Below are 21,011 nucleotides of genomic sequence, written 5' to 3' on the forward strand. Positions count from 1 at the left end.
TTAACATGCAGTTTTTTAATTAAAATATATAATTTAGGGCTGTCACACCAAAGGACTAAAAAACTTAACATTTATCTAGTGCTTTGAAAAAAGCTAAATATCTGAACAGTTATGAGCCAGAGACTTATCATGGGCTTCACAAGGGTGTTCAGTAACATGAGCTTTAAAGGGGTCCTTCAACCTGACTAAATTAAAGATATGATGTCACACCAGAGGACATGATTTTCTGTGACATGTGTATCAAGTTCCTACGCTTTTAAAAATATATGGAGGAAATAAATGATATCCTTTTACTAAAGTAGACACTTGTAACATTATGCCTGAGGTATTTAGCAACATTTTTATTCTATTTTTATAAATAAAATTTGTATATTTGAGATTTGGCTCAGAAATTTAAGGATTCTAATGACAAAGCAGTTTTCATGACAATAGGTCATTGTAAAACAAATAAATGTTCAATCATTTACTGCATTTTAAATCATGCCAACAAAAATAATATTCATTTTTATCTTGTGTGACAGTAAAATTGCCATGTCACATCAAAAACCCATTTAAAGAACTGGAACATGGGTTTGTCAAAGTGGCAGTGGGGGATATCCTGATTGATAGCCCCTGGGCCTCTTCTGCTGCTGCTGCATATCCGATTCATTATCGAGTTTTATCGCAAAACAAAAGAAAAAGTTCACACTTAATCTTCACTCTACTATGCATGAATTTCAGGAGGAGTTTTTTCTTTTGGTGCGGCAGGGGAAGTTTTGTTTGGCTACTGTTGATGATTTAAGCATTAGATCTTCAACAAATTGATTGTTAATGGTTGTGGGCTACGCTACTATATAAGGGTGGGCAATATAAAGATATTAGATTGTGAAGGATGAGAACGTGTTGACAATCTGCCAAAGCAGAGAGATCATAGTATCACCTGTAGGGCACATTCTAGCCACTGCTGTTCTATGTTCTGCACGGACGCATCAGGTTTTTTCTCCTCAGCCAAATCCCATTATGGTCTAGTCCGCCTTATGCCTGCCCTTAAGACACGCCAATCAACCAATCATAGCAAACTACAGACAGTGACAGAGATTTCTCATCCATAATGGGAAGGCATGGCTGAAAATGTAAACAGAACAAAGGAGTTACACCTGCTGTGTCCCAAATAGCGCACTGCAGTGAGTGTACTGACATTTGTGCACTGTGTGCCCTATGTACTGGCAGGTTCAGTCCACTCAATTATCCCAGCAAGTGCGGTCTGAAATCATACACTGCCGCTCCACAATCACCTGAAATGATGATTGTATTTCTTCTTCTGATTATTTTACCAAAAGCTTTTCCATCAACTCTTCACAAAGAAAAGAAGATAAGTGTCCAGGTATTAAGAGTATTAATTCAATTCAATTCAATTTTATTTATAGTGCCAAATCATAAGAAAAGTTATCTCAGGACACTTTACAAACAAGGTAAAGACCACACTCTATGACTTATTTATGATTTATATAGACCCAACAATTCCCCCGTAGAGTACGGTGGCAACGAAAACCTTCCCTATGACAGGCAGGAATGTCAGACAGACTCGGTTCTATGGAGGACGGCCATCTGTCTTGACCGGTTGGGGAGAAGGAAAAGAGTAGAGAAAGAGAGAAAAGACAAACAGATGGACAGAGAGAGACAGCCACAAAGACAGAGACAGACACACTTCCAGTAACTATAATAATATCTATAGTAATGTGAATATGACTTATATGTTATGGCAGTTAATACAGCAGAATCGTAGAAACAAGCACAGCTAAGGTTATAAATTATAATAGTAGCAGGAAGCATCATGCAGGACCACGGCAGCAGGCCCCACAACAATCAGCAGAGACCTGCGAGACGACAAAGCACAAAGAACTCCCAGGAAGAAGTTGAATAAGTAATATGCATTGATGAGACATAAATGATACAGACAGATAGGAGAGAAGCTCAGAGTATCTGGAAAAGTATTATCCCCCGGCAGACTAGGCTCATAGCAGCATAATTAAGCAGAACAAAATCAGCTTAAAAATAACAACATTGCTAAGGGCTCGTAAGTCCTAGCTGTAAGCTTTATCAAAAAGAAAAGTTTTGAGTTTACTCTTAAATATGGGGACAGTGTCTGTATTCCGAATAACACTTGGGAGTTGGTTCCACAGGAAAGGAGCTTGGTAGCTGAAGGCTCTGCCTCCCATTCTACTTTTGGAGACTCTAGGAACGATAAGTAGTCCTGCATTCTCAGAGCGCAGCGATCTAGTCGTGTAATATGGTACTATGAGCTCTTTAAGATACAACAGAGCCTGACCAATAAGAGCTTTGTAGGTAAGGAGAAATATTTTAAATTCTATTCTAGATTTTACAGGTAGCCAGTGCAAAGAAGCTAATACAGGAGAAATATGTCCTCATCGATTTGTTTTAATTGCACAGTGAGTGGCTCCCACTCCTTCTCTTCTGTCCTCTTTATTTCCTCCTCCCCCCGAGTGAGGAGTTTTAGAGTGTGATGGCCTAAGGGACAAAGGAGTTCTTGAGCCTGTTGGTCCTACACTTGGGCAGGAGCAGCCTTCCACTGAACATGCTCCTCCGGTTGATGATGACGGTGTGCAGTGGGTGGCTGGCATTGTCCATAATGTCCAGCCGTTTGTCCAGTGTCCTCCTCTCTGGCACCGTCACCAGCGAGTCCGGTTTCATGCCGACCACAGAGCCGACCCGCCTGATCAGTTTATCCAGTCTGGAGGTGTCTTTCTTGGATATGCTGCAGCAAAGTCCCCTACTAGACTCCGATACTCCTCCTCTCTGTCACCCCTGATCCATCCAACGATGGCATTGTCATCGGCGTACTTCTGTATGTGACACAGAGTTGTAGCAGAAGTCCGAGGTGTACAGGGTGAAGAGAAGAGGGGCCAGCACTGTGCCCTGAGGGGCTCCGGTGTTGCTGACCACAGTGTCAGACGTGGTGTCCTTCAGCCTGATGTAATGTGGCCTGTCAGTGAGGTAGTCTCTGACCCAGTCCACCATATAGGGGTCCACTCCCATCCTGTTCAGTTTGTCCTGAAGTATAGAGGGCTGGATGGTGTTAAAGGCACTGGAGAAGTCCAAGAAAAACATCCCCAATGTCCAGCTTCCCTTATCCAGATGGGATTGGACTCGTTACATTATGTAGAGGATGGCGTCCTCCACACCAACATTTCGCTGGTACGCAAACTTCAGCAGGTCCTGGGCGTGTTGTACCTGGGGTCTGAGGAGGCCGAGGAAGAGCCGCTTCAACGTCATCGTCAGGTGTTAAATGAGTGCCACCGATTAGAAGTCATTCAGCTTGCTGGGCCTGTTCTTCTTGGGAACCGGTACAATGCAGGATGTCTTCCAGAGGGAAGGCACTCTCCCTAGCTGCAGGCTAAGGTTGAAGTTCCGTTGTAGTGGTTCCCCTCCAGTTCTGCGCGCAGGTCTTCAGTATTCTTGGACACACTTTATATGCGCCTGCTGCTTTCCTGGGCCGGAGCTTTCTCAGCTGTCCTCTGACCTGGTCTGTGGTGATTTGAGGCAGGGATTGTGTTGAGGTGGAGGAGGAGGGGGTTGTGATGTCAGGGGGAAGGTGTGTAGAGGGAGGAAGGAGAGATGGCTGCAGTGAGGGTGGGGGAGGGGTGGACAAGGGCTGGTTAAACCGGGTGAAGAAGTCATTCAGCTTGTGCGCCCTCTCCATTGTAGCCCCCTGATGGTCCTCACACCTTCCCAGTCCTCCCTCATGTTGTTCATGTTGTAGCATCTGCTCCACCTTTCTCCTGTAGTTGTCCGTAGCTTCCCTCACACAGTGTTTCACCTCCTGCTGTGCTGCCTTCATGGCCTCCCTGTTCCTACTCCTGAAGGCAGCCTTCTTCTTGTTGAGGACAGCCTTAACTTCCCGTGTTACCCATGGCTTGTTATTAGGGTAACAGCAGACAGTCTTGACAGGGGAGACCATGTCTGCACAGAAGTTCAGGTACTGCGTCCGACAATGTGTCATCCCCTCTATGTCCTCACCGCGCGGGTCGATCAACACATCCCAGACTCTGGTGTTGTAACAATCTCTCAGGGCACTTGCCATCTCAGGGGACCACCTCCTGATGGTGCGAGTTGTCACTGGTTGTTTTTGGAGCAGGGGGGTATACAGTGGCTGTGGGTGAACCAGGTTGTGATCAGACTTTCCCCGTGGGGGGAGGGGAGTCGCTCTGTTTGCATCCCTTACATTAGCATACGGGAGATCAATTGTCCTCTTGTTTCTGGTGGGACAGTCTACAACCTGGTGAAAAACAGCCAAGGTTGAGTCCAAAGTTGCATGATTAAAGTTCCCAGAGATGTTCATAAATGCCTTAGGGTGCTGTGTTTGCAGCCTTGCAGTGACTGAGTGGATCTTGTCACAGGCAGTGGCGGTGATCAGTCTGCTGAGAGTGATACAGCCAGCAGAGGAAACACGGAGCTCTTTGTTAAATGTCCATTTTATTTGGTAGTTGGCAAAATTGCACAAACTGATTCAAATCTGTTCAGTAAGGTTCTTTAGCTTAAATGCTTTTTTACATATTTTTTCTTTTAGGGCTATGTTTTTACATAGGGAAATACTTTGGTTGCACTTTTCGATGACTTGCAAAGTAATTAGAATTCAATGTAAAAAAATAAAATCATGATTATGATTTTGATTGTGACATGATATTAGGGCTGGGTATTGTTAAGAATCTCACGATTCGATTCGATTTCGATTTCGGTTCGTTGGGTCACGATTCGATTCGAAATTTCTTGGAATTCCTCTATCGATTCAGTATCACGTAGAAATGCACACGTAAGAGTACCAGAGCATTTTTTCAAATAATTTTTTTTGTTTCATGCCTTATGAACAGCTGTACAACTCATAGCATGATAAAACAGGACACTGCTTAAACACTCAACTACAGTGCATGTAAATTTACATTGTGCGTTTCTTTCTTTGTAAACTAACTCATAACATTTTGAGTCATAAAAAAAAGTACAATAATACTAGTACATTCATGTATTTGATACACATACATACAAAAGTATTTAAAAAATGATAGTGCTGTATTAACACTGAACTAAAGTGCATGTAACTTAAATTATGTATTTCATAAACTCAGCATTTTGGTCAAAAAAACAAACTGAAAAAATAACATCAGCACAATACCAGTTTAAGGTGTACAAAAGCAAACAAATAAAACATGACAGTGCTGTATTACATGTAATGTAATGTAAAGTAATGTAGGCCTATGTAAACTTTTGTAAACGTTTTTTCTTTCTTCTGATCTCACATAACACATAAGAACCAGGTGCCGTCTGGTTACATACTAGATGTGCACATGTAGATTTTTGTTTAAGAAAATCAGCTGGTCCACATGTTGTGGATTAAGTGCACTTCGCTTTGCCGTGACAATATCACCAGCTGTGGAAAAGATTCTCTCAGCAGGTACACTAGTTCCTGGGATACATAGGTATCGCTTTGCTTGGCATGACAAAAGGGGGAATTCCCCCTCATGTTCTCTCCACCAGTTGAGTGGATTGGTGGAGCGTGGCAGTGGCTTTACCTCTTTGTACCTCATCACCTCATCTAAAGCTTTGTCACTTGTGGTTCTGGACACTGCTACTGGAGCATATGTGTTCCCTAGGAGATCAGATAAAGCACAAGAGTCCCTTGCTTTCTTTGATGGGGGTCCAGAGTCATCAGCTGGCTCTGCCTGCTGCTCCAACACTTTACCTGCCTCACTGTCTGCTGCGTTTATTGGCCCACCCTGTTGTAAAAGTAAATAAATCACATTCAAGTAAAGAAAAGCTTTGTATTTCAATAGTTGCACAGTTAGTTTCAAATCCAATGTGGGAGTGTATGATATAAGTAAAATTATCAATAATATAAAATGTGCCAGTGTTTAAATAATTCCAGACCTGACTGCATAAGACAATAAAACAAAAATATTATGTGTACACAGTTGCACACACCTAGTCAGCATCTTCATTCAATATAAATTTGTACTTACAGAGTCCTTCTCAGTTGCTAATGCATCAGTGATAGTGGTGAGATTGGCAAAGATTTCCTCACGCTCATCATCAGACAGAAAAGGCAGGGCCTTGAAGCGTGGGTCCACAGCTGAAGCTAGGAGAAGTTCGTCCTTCAGGCCCGTGTACCTTGAAAATAAATTAAAATGAATTAATTCACATTACAATAGCCAAAAAAACAAACCAACTGAATGAAACAGGCCTAACAATGTGATGATGAGGATGATGTAGAACAATAAATACCTTTGTTGGAGATCCTGGTGCAGCGCAGATTTAATCTCCTTCACCATCCGAGAGTCATTGGAGGTCAGTTGCATTTCCTCCAGAAGTTTTGCTCTAAGGGGTGCGATGACAGAGAGAGTAGGGGTGCCTTTCTGAGACATCACCAAGGTGGCTTTCTTCAGTGGCTTCAGAGCCTGTGAAACGTACTCTGCTGCCATTATGTCTGCCTCTGTAAGGGTGCACAGATCCTTTTCCTGTTTTCGTACTTCAGGGGACAGTAGTGCAGCGGACACAGCTGGCTGCTGCTCCAAAAATCTTTTCCAGCATTTCTAATGCGCTTTTCCAACGCATTGGTACATCAGTCACTAGTTTATGCTGTGGGAGATCCAGCAACTTCTGTTTTCTCTTGAGTGTATGACTAGCTAGCGTGCTTCGGTGGAAAAAAATGGAGATGCGCCTCACTCTGCCGAGAAGCCGTGAGACAACAGGGATTTTAAGAGCAGCCTGAGAAGCTAAATTGAGTATGTGGGCAAAGCAGCCAACATGCAAACACTCAATGAGACTGACAGCAAGCAGCATGGCAGCAGCATTATCTGTGACGATTGCCGGCACTTTCTCCACTAACCCCTATTCGTTCATTGCCTCCTTCGCTATATTGCTCCCGGTGTGGCTTTCGTGCAGGGCTCTAGTCTGCAGGACATTTGACACAAGTGCCCACTCGTTGGAAATGAAATGAGAGTTAATAGTCACGTAGGAGTCCGTCGCTCTCGACGTCCAACCATCACATGTAAGAGCCACTCTCTCTGTCGATTTTCAACAACTCCAAAACCGCGGTCTTTTTCTCTTCGTACAGCTTCGGGATGGCGACTTCTGTCATTTATTTGCGTGTTGGTATGGCGTATCGTGGTTAGAGCGTGAGTATCATCTTCTTCAAACCCGCGTTTTCGACGACACTGTCCGGCCACAGGTCCTTGCATATGAAGACAGCCACTGACTCTGTTATCTTCTGTGCCCGGACATAACCTGGCGCCAGTTTGCACATAAGGGATTTGTCGAGTTGCGTTTGTTTTGAATCCGCGGATTTAGCCACGGGTTGCTGCAGAACATCTGCATGGTGTCGGCTCAGGTTGTTTCGCAGGTTTGTCGTGTTGCGACAGTATTTAAGAACCGCCTGGCAAAGTTTGCACAATACCTTACTTTTATCTCTTTCCTGTGTTCCAGGTTTACAAGGGAATACAAAATGAATCCATACGTCTGCTTTCAGGTTTGAAGGTGCTGGCTTAACGCTGCTGCTGCTACTCACACCGGCTGCCATATTGTTATGGTTTGGTCTAGTGTGGCCCCCGTCCGTGCAGCGCGAATCACACGAAGGTGTTGCTCACAGCGCCCCCACTGGCCAGGTGCTTGAATCGATTCAGAAGATTGCTGAATCGATATAGAATTGCGGAGAAAAGATCGCAATGCATTGCTGAATCGATATTTTTACCCATCCCTACATGATATATAGACAAACCTGCTGTGTGTCACGTCCAATTTAGATGGACTGAAAGCACTCTTAGAGTGGACATTCTTAGATATAGGGCTCATCCAAACAGAAAAACGTTTTCCTGTAACTGCACAACTTTAGTATCGTTTTGGCCGACCATCCACAAACAGCCGGTGTTATCGGAGCCTGAAAACGGTATCTTTTGAAACCGCCTCCCAGAGTGGGAAGATTTGAAAACGCCCCCCATGGCGTTGTCGTCTGGACGGTGAAACCGCATACTTTGTTAAATGATGCCGTCATAGCCCCACCTCCGACCTCTAACCCCCATGGTGTTACATAACAACAACAATAGTGTTGCTGCGTGAGAGGAGAGAGACGGACCCATGGACTGTTTACTGAACTGGACTCGGAGCCACATGAATGGGAATGAATTAGGCTGACCAGATATTAGAAGATAGATGGATAGAAGTCTGTAAGGGTACGTCCACACAATTGAAAACAACCTTCTTTTTTCTCCATCTTAAAAAGTTTTCCGTCCACAAGGACTTGGGTCAAGAAATTTCTGCGTCCACACAAAACCAATGAAACTAGCTAAAAACACTGTAATACACTTGCCTGGCCTGGATGTGGCCCTGTAACTGCCACAGAAATACACCAACAACTGAGAAGAAGAGAAGGAGAGATGCTTTGTGTATAATCATAATACAAACACCGGAGGTCCTCATCCATCCTAGAGAGAAATCTGGCGACTGTTTCTGGTGTTAGTGGAGACTTTTGCGGTACACTGCCATACCAAAGCACTCACAGACGGGCACTGTCTCACTACTTTTTGCGACCTTCTTGGCAACTTTATTTATAAAAAGCTATTATTACCAATTTAGCAACTTATTCAGACAATCAGGGAAAAGGGAGAAATATATGGTTGGCCTAATTCATTCACATGAATGTCGCTCAGAGTGCAGTTCAGTCTGTAAATCTGTGTCTCTCTCCTCCCGCAGCAGCACTGTTGTTGTTATGTGACGCCCTGGGGGTTAGAGGTCCGAGGTGGGGAGATGACGGCAAAGTATGCAGTCTCGCCGCCCAGACGACAACGCCACGGGGGTGTTCTCAAATCTTCCCACTCTTGGACCTGGTTACAAAAGAGACTGTTTTCAGGCTCTGATAACGGTGGCTGCGTGTGGATGGTCGGCCTAACCGATACTAAAAACGTGCGGTTACAGGAAAACGTGTCCTTAAAACGTGTTTTCAAAAAGAGCCTGAAGGCCCATCCACACGGAGACGCGTTACTGCACAACTTTTGTATCGTTGTGGCCGACCATCCACCATAAAATGCTAAGAAGGTGTGAAAAGTCTCTAAATCTAGTGAGAAAGTTCCCGCTTGTGAGTGCTTTGGGACGGGGAAGGGGCTCACAGCAGCACCTGCTGCTCATTCAGGACTGAAAACTTTTTAAAAACGGTAGTTTTTAATCGTGAGGACGTACCCTTTGTGCCTCAGTGACCGGCGTGGCAGGGACACACAAGGCTTATGAGCCTGTTGTCGCAGTAGAGACCTGCCTAAAATGACATAAACCATCTTTGGGAAACATTTATTTGAGGTGTACTTTGAATTCTGAGTTTGGCACATGTCCTTGGGTTTTTTAGTTATACTGCAGCCAGCCACCAGGGGTTAATCCAGATGTTTTTGCTTCATTTTCAGGAAGCTGTCAAGCCTTCCATCTTTATATACAATCTGTGGGTAACAGCCAAGCCCCACGAAGTGACCCAGGCTTTGCAGCTTATTTGACATAGTGGCCAAATAGTTCAATTGCAACTTTCAGGTTATGTGATATCATGGGGACCAAAAAGACGTATGTATTCCCATTGATTTACATGAGATGTCTGTAAATAAGTGGATGTGTTTTTTGAGTGTCACTATCACTGTTTGATCCAATCAGTCCAATAACATTTGGAAAGTTCAGAAGAACTGCACGATTAAATGATTTAATCCCTGTTCAGGTCAGCAAAGCACTACACTAGAAGTAGCCGACTCAGCCAGCGCAGGTCCCTATTGGCTACAAATAGCGTAAGCATTGCCGACCATTTGGGTATTTTTAGATGCGACAGTTGAACTTTTTTGGCTTCATGCGGCACTGAACAACTTTTATTGGAATGAACGAGGAGTTGCCTCCAATGTTGTATCCAGTTCTCTTAATATATTAATAGTTACAGCCAGAAGGAGTGGTACTCTTTTCACTGTTGTCTCCTTACAGGAAAAGCATGTTAAACCCACATTAAAGTAATTCATAAGAGACTGCCATAACAAGTTACTCTTTTCATCACAGTTGAGACTCACGCCAGCAACTGTATAGTACTACATACAATTAAACAAAATTAATTGTATAAGTAAGAAATACAGTTTTAGTTGCAACTTTTCACGCATGTTCCGTCTGTGGCTTGCCCAAACATCTTCTCTGTTTGTCTCTGTTGAATATCTTATTCCATCTCTGTCTCATTTTTAAATCAGTCAGGAAGTTGCTAAAATATGTAAAAGTAAAGTCCAATTAAATTAAAGTCAAATATGGTTCAGTGGCAGCAAGGATGACACAGTGCCAAGTCAAGTGATGTGCATTGACCGCTTCAGGGCGGGATTAACCTTGTCACTGTGTCAATCTGAAAGGGCTATGCATGTTACTAGGTTACAAAGCCCTGTATTTTAAAAAAACAACAAGAATATGGCCAGAACAGGAATCTTTGAAAGCACAATTTGAACCAGTTTTAGTACAACTCTTATTGTCGGTGGCTGTGTCAGACCACCACTTTGGTTTAAAATATTTTAAGGACCATGAAATTTTTCTACATCCATGTTCATTCATGTTCCCCAGATGAAAAAAACCCATGGGCTTTGGTAAACCCCTGACTTTTCCTTTAGCGCCACCATGGGTTTGACATTTATGGTTGTGTAAACTGTTTTAACAACTTTTTGTTACTCATGCACAGTAAATATAATGTGTTCATTCATCATCAGGCTGCTTTGTTAATGTGCTAACTAGTGTCTTGAATCTGTCCCTTCAGTCTTTTGGTTTCTCTTGTTCAATGACGAATACGGACTACCGCCACTTGTGGTTTGGATGTTTATTTCCTCTCACACAGGAGCAGAACGTACGTGCTATTTGGTCGTCAGATGTAGTCTTTGTGGTGTGTTCAAGTGTAACTTTTTGATGACAAGGTGATGCATAAACAGTTGACCTTAGACTTTGAAACTTAGAGATTTAGACTTCTCTTTATTGATCCCTTTGGGATGAACTCCCGCAAGGAAATTGAATTTCCACCAGCTTACAAAAAAACAAGGGAGGTATAAAAAAAAAAATACAGTATAGGATAACCAATAAACTCTTAGCTAAATAAATACAGAAATTATAAAAAAAAGAGTAAAAAATAAACTCTTAGTCAAATATATATGAGGTAAATGTAAGAATACAGGTAAAATAAAATTCATATTAAGTTAAATCAGATAAGTTAAATGTAGAGAAAATGTATGAGATAAAATATGTATGACTGTATATGACAGAAATGAGCAGTAACCCCTATATAAATATCCATCACAGTTAACAAACCTGTGTGTGTGTGTGTGTGTGTGTGTGTGTGTGTGTGTGTGTGTGCGTGTGCGTGTGCGTGTGCGTGTGCGTGTGCGTGTGCGTGTCATAGAGACAGAATGCTGTTCTGAAAGATTTCTGCTGTTCTGATTCAGTGACACATTTGACTCTGGCTCGAAGGAATTCAACCACAGCACTATTTGAGGCTAACACTAATTTTAGGACTTTATAATGCCTCTTTTTAAAGTCTGTTTTCTCACGAGAATCCATTCGGTGACTGTTTCAGTCTCCCATTTACAGAATATATGAGTCCCCGGTGCTGCTGTGCTGTGGCAGTGATATTTTCTTTGCCATGTTAATTTGACCTGATCTAAGGTCCCTGTGTGTTTGGGGCCGACAACGTGTTTGAGGGGACCCCTGGGTTTGATGTCCCTCCGTATAGTGGGGCGGTTTGTTTGCCTTTTTTTGTCGGGTGACTCACTGCTTCGGCAAGGGTGAGAGTACACGCCATGTTACCAGTTGAGTCACTGTACATCTCCTAACATTGAAAGCCTGGCTAGAAATTGGCACAGTCCCTTTTCATGGACACAAAGGCTTAAATGCATCCGGATTTAAGTCGCCCCCTTAACGTGAGAGTGTGCTTGGCTGTTGTTGTGCTAGTGCCTGGCGTCAAAAGCGCTGTTTGCTGAAGAACATGGCTTCACTGCTTCAAGCTTCAAAGGTGTTACAATACAACTCAATAAAGTGATGTAGTGATGATATAAAGTGACAAAGTGACATTTGCTCAGGACACAGTGTCTCCACTCCACAGGGACTCTGGCCCTTCTTGTAAACAGCCTAAGAGCGTACTCACACTGTCCTCCCGGACCGAGACCCGGACTTTAGGGTACTTGTCCCCCCTCCCTCTCCCCCCCGCGCCCCAGCCCCGTTTGTACTCACACTGCCAGGGCCGGCCAATGCTTCTTGCTGTCCATACGACATCACGCCGTAACACGTCACACGCATTGATCGCGTGTGTGTGGCTTTGTTTACAAATCTTTCCATAGATCCGGAGTTTTTGTGCGTCTTGTCGACTGTTTTTGAATATTTTCATCCGACCAAATCTGCAGTAAACACTCCACCTCCGCACCACACCAACGTGAACCTTTCACCGCCATTGTTGTTGTTGTTGTTAAATGTCCGCGCATGGTCCGTCCTTCTATTTACATGTCCGAACAGGCGGACATAACGCTACTGCCGTAGGGCTCGTGCTCGTGCTCGTACACGTGCGCACGCTCGTGCTCGTACATGTGCAAACGGCTCCGCTAAAGCCCACCTCTTTCAAGCGGGCCGTGGACGGTCCGCTGGCCGCAGTTGAGCGCGGAGCGGGTCCACTCACACTGCTTAAAGGTACTAGACTTTAGCTGAAAAAACGGTTTTGGCCGGGGCCAAAAGGACAGTGTGAGCAGGCTCTAAGTATTCTTGGTCCAGTCCAGTTTGTTATCCAGGTATACTCCAAGGTATTTGTAATCCTGGACAACATCCACGGTCACGCCGTTGATGGAGATGGGTGTGGGAGCAGATTTACTCCTGCGCAAATCCACCACTAGCTCCTTCTTGGTGGGGTTTAGAATCAAGTGATTATCTGCACACCAGTCGACGAAGGAGTCCACAACGCCCCTGTACTCCTCCTCCTTCCCCTCACTGACACAGCCAACAATTGCAGCGTCGCCAGCAAACTTCTGCAGGTGGCAGGACTCAGAGAGGAGCTGAAAGACTGAGGTGTACAGGGTGAACAGAAAGGGGGAAAGAACAGTCCCCTGTGGAGCTCCAGTGCTGCTGACTGCAGTGTCAGACACTCCGTCCTGCAGTCTGACATACTGTGGTCGACCCGTCAAGTAATCCGTAATCCAGGAAACCAGGGGAGGGTCCATCTGCATCGCCGTCACCTTACTTCCCAGCAGAGCAGGCCGGATGTTATTGAAGGTTGAGGTTGAAGATGAACTGCAGGACTCCACTCAGCTGGATCGCACATGCTTTGAGGACCCTCGGGCTGACACCGTCGAGAGCTGCTGCCTTGCCTGGGCGGAGTCTGCACAGCTCTTTCCTCACTTGCTCTGCAGTGAAGGTCTGTCTGCTGTGTGCGTTGGTGGGGGTGGAGAGAGGTGATGGCGGGGGGGAGTGGACAGGTAGGGCAAAATCAGGAAGGAATTGAGGGGGAGGGGGGGTGTCAGCAGGGCTGGAGGTTTGGAGGTGGATGGTTGTGGAGGAGTCCTGGGGGTGGGGTGGGGGGTGGTCCAGAGCCCTTTCATCGGATCTGTTGAAGAACAGATTCAGCTCATTGGCACGTTCAGTACCACCTCCTACTTTCTGGCTACCAGATGGTTTGTAGCCAGTGATGCTCCTCATTCCGCTCCACAGTTTGTGGAGTTTGTGCTCCAGCTTCCTCCTGTAGCTGTCTTTGCCCTGTTTAATCCTCTCCTTAAGCTCCCTCTGGACCTGCCTCATCTGCTCTCTGTCCCCATCTCTGTAGGCCCTCTTCTTCTAATTCAGCAGGACTTTGATGTCTCAAAAGGTGGGAAACAGCGTACAGTCACTGTAGGAACAAAGCTGTCCACACAGAAATTGATGTACCCTGTTATGCAGTCCGTGAGATCATCAAGGTCCTCTCCATGTGAATCACAGAGCAAATCCCAGTCTAAGTACGAAGCAGCCCTGTAAAGCTTCATCGGTCTCCTGTGACAATCTCCTCACAGTCCTGGTGGTCACAGGAAGCCGCTGGACTTGGGGCTTATACAGGGGCTGCAGGTGGATGAGGTTGTGGTCCGATCTTCCAAGAGGAGGAAGGGCAGTGGAGCTGTAAGCCTTCTTAACATTAGCATACAGCAGGTCCAGTGTCTTGTTTTCCCTGGTGGGACAGTCCACAAACTGCTTGAAAGTGGGCAGTGTTGCAGCCAGAGTGATGTGGTTGAAGTCCGATATTGCAATGAATGCGTCTGAGTGCCGTGTCTGAAGGCCCGCGACGATGGTGTGAATGACGTCACTCGCGCTCACCGCGTTTGCAGTCGGAGGAATGTAAACAACCAGGACGATCACGTGTGAAAACTCCCTCGGCAGATAGTATGGCTGAAGACTCACGGCAAGCAGCTCAATGTCCAGGCTGCACACACGCTCTTTTACAGTAACATGACCAGGATGACACCACTTGTTGTTAATAAGAATAGCAAGTCCCCCACCTTTCCTCTTGCCACTCTCACGGTGACTCCTGTCTGCCCGAACAGTCTGAAAGCCACCCACAGTTACGTTAGAGTCTGGGATGTCCTCGTGGAGCCAAGTCTCCGTGAGACGCAGCACACTGCTCACACGATACATCCACTGAGTCCTCACCAGGCCGACAAGCTTTTCCATCTTATTAGCCAGCAACCTCATGTTCCCCATGGTGATGGAAGGGAGAGATGGTTTGTATCTCCTTTTTTTCCCGGTGTTTACGTCCAGCCTTACATCCCCTGTACATTCTCCTCAGTTCTGTGGGGATTTCAGGCCTCTCCCTCATCAGCGCTGTCGGTGTTAGCGACAACAGCTGTTCACGGGTATAAACAATAGAGCCGCGGCATTGTTGCGTCCAGACGGAGATGCGTCGGCAAAAATAGTCCCGAGAATGAGACAAACGGACAAAAAACATGTAATAAAGTTCACAAACATAGTTGGCTAAGGTTAGCACGACGACTTACAGGAAAAAAAGCACTAATAAAAAAGACAGTAAATAAGATAAAATAGTTAAAAGTGCGGAAAAGAGAGAGAGCAACTGTTGCTGGCTGCCGCTCGACACAGCGCCGGAACCGGAAGTGAATTGTGTCAATTCTATCAGCCCATCAATCTCACCCACTATTCCACCAAATGGCTTTCTGCACTTTCAACCTCAAATTTGTCTTCACGCAGTTTATTTTCAGGCCTCACCTTCACAGTCTGGGTCAAATAGCTATGAGTTAGTGCCTTACATCTCAGCCAGCTTCTCCCCTTGGGGAATCTCAACAAAACAAGACCCAACACATCCTGGCCGCAGGGCAGAGGCAGGAGCTGCAGGATCAGCTGGCAAAGGGCTGTAGACCTTAAAACAGCTTTTTCTTTTTCTTTACAACCTTGGAAAAATTCCAAGGTTGACCAGACTCCAGCCAAGTTGAGGCAGCATGCCTTGACAGTGGCAAACGAATAATGCTGATGTACAGCTGCAGGACAGATGAGGGAATGAGAGTTTTCTGGGGTTGCACAAGCTTAGAAGGATCTTGAGTTTAATTTCATCAGTTTTTGAGAAACACACCCATGCAGCTTGGTTGTTTAAGCTCAGTAATATACACCATAGTAGTTTACTACAGCTCAGTGACATTGTGTTCAACATTTTACATACTAAATGTGGTCCAGACTAGAGCTTTTAGTTGTAATTTGAGCTACTGATCGAATGTGGGAGCAGTTAGATATTAAACTTGTTAGTGTTAACAGGCCGTGCACACTCTTGTACACTGTTGTCCTATAGCTAAACAGGACAACTGATGTTGCAAAAAGGAAATAGAGGAAACTAGCAAGTCATGAACAATCATGACACCAAACTATTTGAGAGACGATGTGAACAAGCATTTTGGATTAGAGAGATTGGAAAATTGTGAAAAAAGTAAAGGTTAATTTGCAACTGCCTCAAAGTAACATTTCCACAACACAACAACACAGGTGAAGTTATCTGTTAGTTGTCTGTTAATCAGACTGAATTGCTATATCGTTTAACTTCAAATCCTAGACACTGGTTGTGATCCAGAGATCTGGAACCAGGCTAAGCTGTTAGCTTGTTATTCAAGCAGTGCAGCATAGGTGCTATGATTGAATGGAACGGCGTCAATTCAGCATCAGCGTTTAGGGTTATTGTTTTCATACACATATTCATCAACGTTATTGATATTTGAACTTGTTCATAAATTAAATAAAATTAGATTTGAGTAATTAAATAAAAACAAAACATAACATTTTCCCAATTTAGTTTAAGTTCACCTCAATTTAATCCATCAGTCATCCATCAAAATGTCGTTGCACATTTTCAGCAACACTCTTTGGATTCGTGTTTTGAATGAAACTGCATATGGCTTCAGTTAATGCCTCCAACAGGGAGAGGAAAAGCAATGTACATTTGAACTGCCTCAGAAGATAGACAGTCCTACGTCCCAATTCTCCTGGCAATTCCTGTTCATAGCTTTGAGTTCTGAAAGTGCTACAGTGTGTCATGTTGCAGCTGTTATTTGGTTTGGGTCTTTGTTGAACTGAAAAATAGTCAGATTGTATGAAGTACAGAGGCCCTCACCTACATAGCATGAAGACCTGGCAGGTGTCCAAATGCTTTAGGCTCACTTTGTGGGATTTATTATCCATTGATTCCTGCTATCATCTGTTTCCACATTATGGTTCCTCAAGGACTGTTTGTGCAGTACTTTATGCAATGGTTTTGACATTTAGGCTTTTCTAACTGCTTGTCTTCCTCCAGGTTTGGACAAATCCTCATTGGAGCCATGGAAAGATTGGAACTGACCGAAAAAGAGCACTGAACTTCCACAGGTAGGAGTTTTAAATGTACCCCCTTTAGTTGCTAATGATAATTAAAGTGTAAACTTTGTATACACCTTTGTTAAATGCAGCACTAAGTGCTTTACATAAAGGGAACATTGAATAAGCATAAACAGAGATAGAATGCCAAAATTAAAGTCAAATAAGATGAAAAATAATTCAATTTTATTTACAGTACCAAATCATAACAAAAGTTATCATAAGACACTTTACATATGAAGTAGGTAAAGACCACTTTTCATGACTTATTTATGATTTATAGAGACCAAACAATTCCCCCATGAACAGCAACAAGTCACAGTATCTTTAATAATAATAATAATATTTATATACAGCATTAATCCAGCAATCCTGTGCTCACAGTGGCAATGGAAAGGAACAGCTCTATGGAGGATGGCCATCTGTCTGGAATAATAGTAATTATGGTGGTAAATATGATCGTATAATACGAGAAGAAGTAATAACGCTTGCAATAATAGAAGAAATATGACTGATAATGTTTTTATGGAAATTTTTAAAACTAATGATAATATACATGAATAGTAGTAATAATAGCAGCAGGAAGCATCATGCAGGACCACAGCAGCAGAGACCTGCGAGAACTTTTTTTTTATTGATTTAATATTTAGCTAACATTAAAAATCTCTTTTTTCAGAGTGCCCTGGCCAAGACAGGCAGCAGCATGACTAACGACGTTTCTGACAAACGTCTCTGAGGCTATGAATGAACACAATAGAACCTACTACCTCAGAACATCTTCCCTAGAGTGTGACCTCATTGTGGGCCTATCTGTGTTGGGTACAACCTGAAGTTTCCCAGCAAAAAACCTTCTCTGTGTGGTGTACACCATATTATCACTTCTTATTATCTCAGATTTAAAGGCCGACTGACATAACACAATTAATTTATGCATTAACCACTTTTAAATTCACTCAATATATAGAATTCATAAACTCAGGTAAAATAGACCATTTTAAAGTGCATAGGTGCAAAGCAAAAAAAGACATTTGTTTCAGGACTGTATGTAGAAAGGCATAGTTGTGGTCAAGCATGTGCAACAGTTCTTCATAGTCAAACAAAAAAAAGCTTTTTTAACTATTAAATTCATCTAAATTACACAATGGCTCATGGGATTTGTTCCCCCCCCCCCTGCGGTGTCAGGTCCACTTCCCCCCAAACCGCATCCCAACACACTCAGCAGCTATTTAAAGTGTCAGCGGGTGCTCCCAATTACTCCTTCCCATGCCAGACCAGAAGCTCAGGCCACGCAAACAAAAGCCTCTCCGCTGTGACTTTTATCTGTTTGTTTTCATATTTGTCTTCCCTGGGTCAGCCCTCCTCCCTTGTGCTTGTTCTGTTTTGCCTTAGCCAAGGATTATTGTGTTTTTCCTCCAGCTGACCTTGGTTACATTAACTAAGGCCTGATCCCCCTCCTTGATTCTCCTCCCTGTCCCACCACTTTGCCCGGCTCCTATCCTCTGGGCGTTCCCACAAAGCCCAGTGTCTTGATTACAATGTGAAATTGGAGCCAGGACTATTTATTCCCAGGCTGGGGAGGACCCTGTTGGAGGACGAGCCAACAAGTGGGAATCCAGGAAGCTCTTGTGGTTGAATCAGGGAATGGTGTTGGTGGGTGAACCGTTTATGTCTTCTCATAACCTCTCTTTGTGGGCCAAACATCCAGCCAACTGTTTCAAATAAGCAGAGCACACAGGGTCACATCTCTCTGTCAGCAGTTTCTGTACATAACCCAAATCCCATCATTGAGCTTGCCATTACATGATTGCAGATAGGTCGAGTGCTTTGAGACACCATCCAACTATCCTTCAGCTGGAGGAGTGAGGCTCAGGGTACGTCCAAATGGTCGAAAACAACCTTTGTTTTTTCTCCACCGTTCTTTTTCTCATTTCTGGCCACACGGCAACAACTCAAGAAATCTCTGCATCCACAGGAAACCAGTTAAACTGACTCAGAACGCTGTAGTACACATGCCAGGCCTGGATGTGGCGCTGTAACTGACACAGAAATACACCAACAACGGAGAAGAAGAGAGGGAGAGACGCTGTGTAGAATACAAACAACGGAGAGTTTCTCTCCAAATCTGGAGACTTCCTAAATCCTCCTCCATCCTAGAGAGAAATCTGTCGACTGTTTCAACGGTGTTAGTGGAGACTTTTGTGGTGTTTTGGACTCTAATTCACCAATCACTCTGCAGTTAGTGTCCTCAACGAGCAAAGGGTGCTGCTGTGAGCACTGCTGTACCAAAGCACTCACATGCAGACTTTGAAAAGCATACACCCTGCTGAAATGTCAATGAGACTGACACAATATCCTTACTCAGAGCTATAGCAGGCACACTTTGTTCAGGTTTGTCTGCGTTACATAGTAAGTAGATCTGATGACAACAGTGGCTGAATAATCGTATGTACAAAGGTGGCAAGCTGCCCACAGGCCGCTGTTCAACAAAATACATTTTGGTTCAGTTAAAATCGGTTGAATTCAGCTCCTAACCTGATATAAGACAGAATTATCAACTAGTAATACTTTGTTTGTATCTTCAGTCTGACATTGCCTGTATGCTATCTGATTTCCGTTGGGGAAGGGGATTTTCCCTAACCAATCACAAGAGACTTACAGTCAGTTATTTACTTACGCTCAAAACAATTTATCCACCGTTCTATAGCTGCAACAAAATCGACCATAGACTCTTATGCTAGAGACACAGTAGACTGCAGCAGAGCCTATGACATAAGCACATTCAACTAACAACTAGTTGTGACTAGCCAGTGAATGCTGTCTGTGTAAACACAAAGTTTGACAACATCCCTCCCATGGCACTGATTGGCTAGTTGTGAGCCCCGCTGTGCTCATCGAACGTGGTTTCAATAGAGAAAGAGCAGTTTCATGTGACAATGCCAGAGCAATTGGTTAACTCTGTGGAGTGGAAGGATGAAAGACAATAAAGAGAATTTCAGTTTTTTAGTTTGTCCTGAACTATCCACCTAAGGAAACGGTCGATGACTCCACTCGTTCATTTGTGACTGGGCTGAATCAGTTTTCTCAGCTGTCATATCGTAGCAGAAATGGAGTGCACCGATGCTGTACATGGATCCATATTGGCACCCATACTGACCTCAGCCAGATCTAATCAATCTACATGAAATGCACTTTCTTTGTCACCATTGTCATATATAGTTCATGTAATGGAACTAATGTTGCCACAGTAACATTGTAACTGTAACTTTGTAATGTTTGTGCTGTCATTAAAGTAAATATAAACAGATCAAGCCAACCCTTGATCATTTTACATGGTGTCAGAAGTAGTTCAACGAACGAGCAAGAGATAAATTAAGAAGACAAACAGCAAGAAGAAAAGGCTAAGTTTAACCCTCTGGAGAACTTTACGTTTCACAAGCCGATGGAGTGGCCCAAGTGGAAGCAACGGTTCGAGCGTTACAAAATGGCAACAAAACTTTACAAGGACGCTGCCTGATTTACGCCATGGACAATGAGGCAGAAAACATTTTCAAGTCATTCACATTTGCTTAAGAGGAGGACCGCAATGACCTTGTCATCGTTATGGGGGAGTTTAACAAGTACTTTTATACGAGGAGGAATATTGTCCACAAACGGGCATGTTTTTACCAACAGGTCCAAAGGCCGGAGAGAAGGCAGAATGTTTCATCAGAGCACTGTGAGTTTGGAGCAACTTGAGAGGAAAATATCCCCGAGAAAGAGCTACCTGCCACAACTGTCACAGAATGGGGCACTGGGCCAGAGTATGTTGCAGCAGGTCAGTGAATGAGGTCACAGAGACTGAGAGAGATGAGAAGACCTCTTATTTCCTGGACCTCCAGTGAACAGTGGACTGTGCAACTACAAGTTGATTCTTCTCCAGTAGAATTTAAGATTGACATGGGAGCTGATGTCACATGTCATAAGTTCAATTCAATTCAATTCAATTTTATTTATAGTGCCAAATCATAACAAAAGTTATCTCAGGAAACTTTACAGACTAGGTATAGACCACACTCTGACTTATTTATGATTTACATAGACCCAACAATTCCCCCGTAGAGTACGGTGGCAACCAAAACCTTCCCTATGACAGGCAGGAA

General features: G+C 43.9%; 1 protein-coding gene across 2 annotated transcripts in view; it reads left to right on the forward strand.

Moving 5' to 3' along the window:
- plxnb1b (plexin b1b) overlaps nucleotides 1-21,011 on the forward strand; it is a 192,933-nt gene that overhangs the window by 22,717 nt on the left and 149,205 nt on the right. For both annotated transcript variants that reach the window (XM_083939246.1, XM_083939248.1), the window contains exon 2: nucleotides 16,814-16,884. The gene's annotated coding sequence lies outside the window, so the exon portion shown is untranslated. The remainder of the gene's footprint in view (nucleotides 1-16,813; nucleotides 16,885-21,011) is intronic.

The sequence above is a fragment of the Echiichthys vipera genome (genome assembly GCF_963691815.1).
Source record: "Echiichthys vipera genome assembly, chromosome: X".
In the NCBI taxonomy this organism is placed as follows: Eukaryota; Metazoa; Chordata; class Actinopteri; order Perciformes; family Trachinidae; genus Echiichthys; species Echiichthys vipera.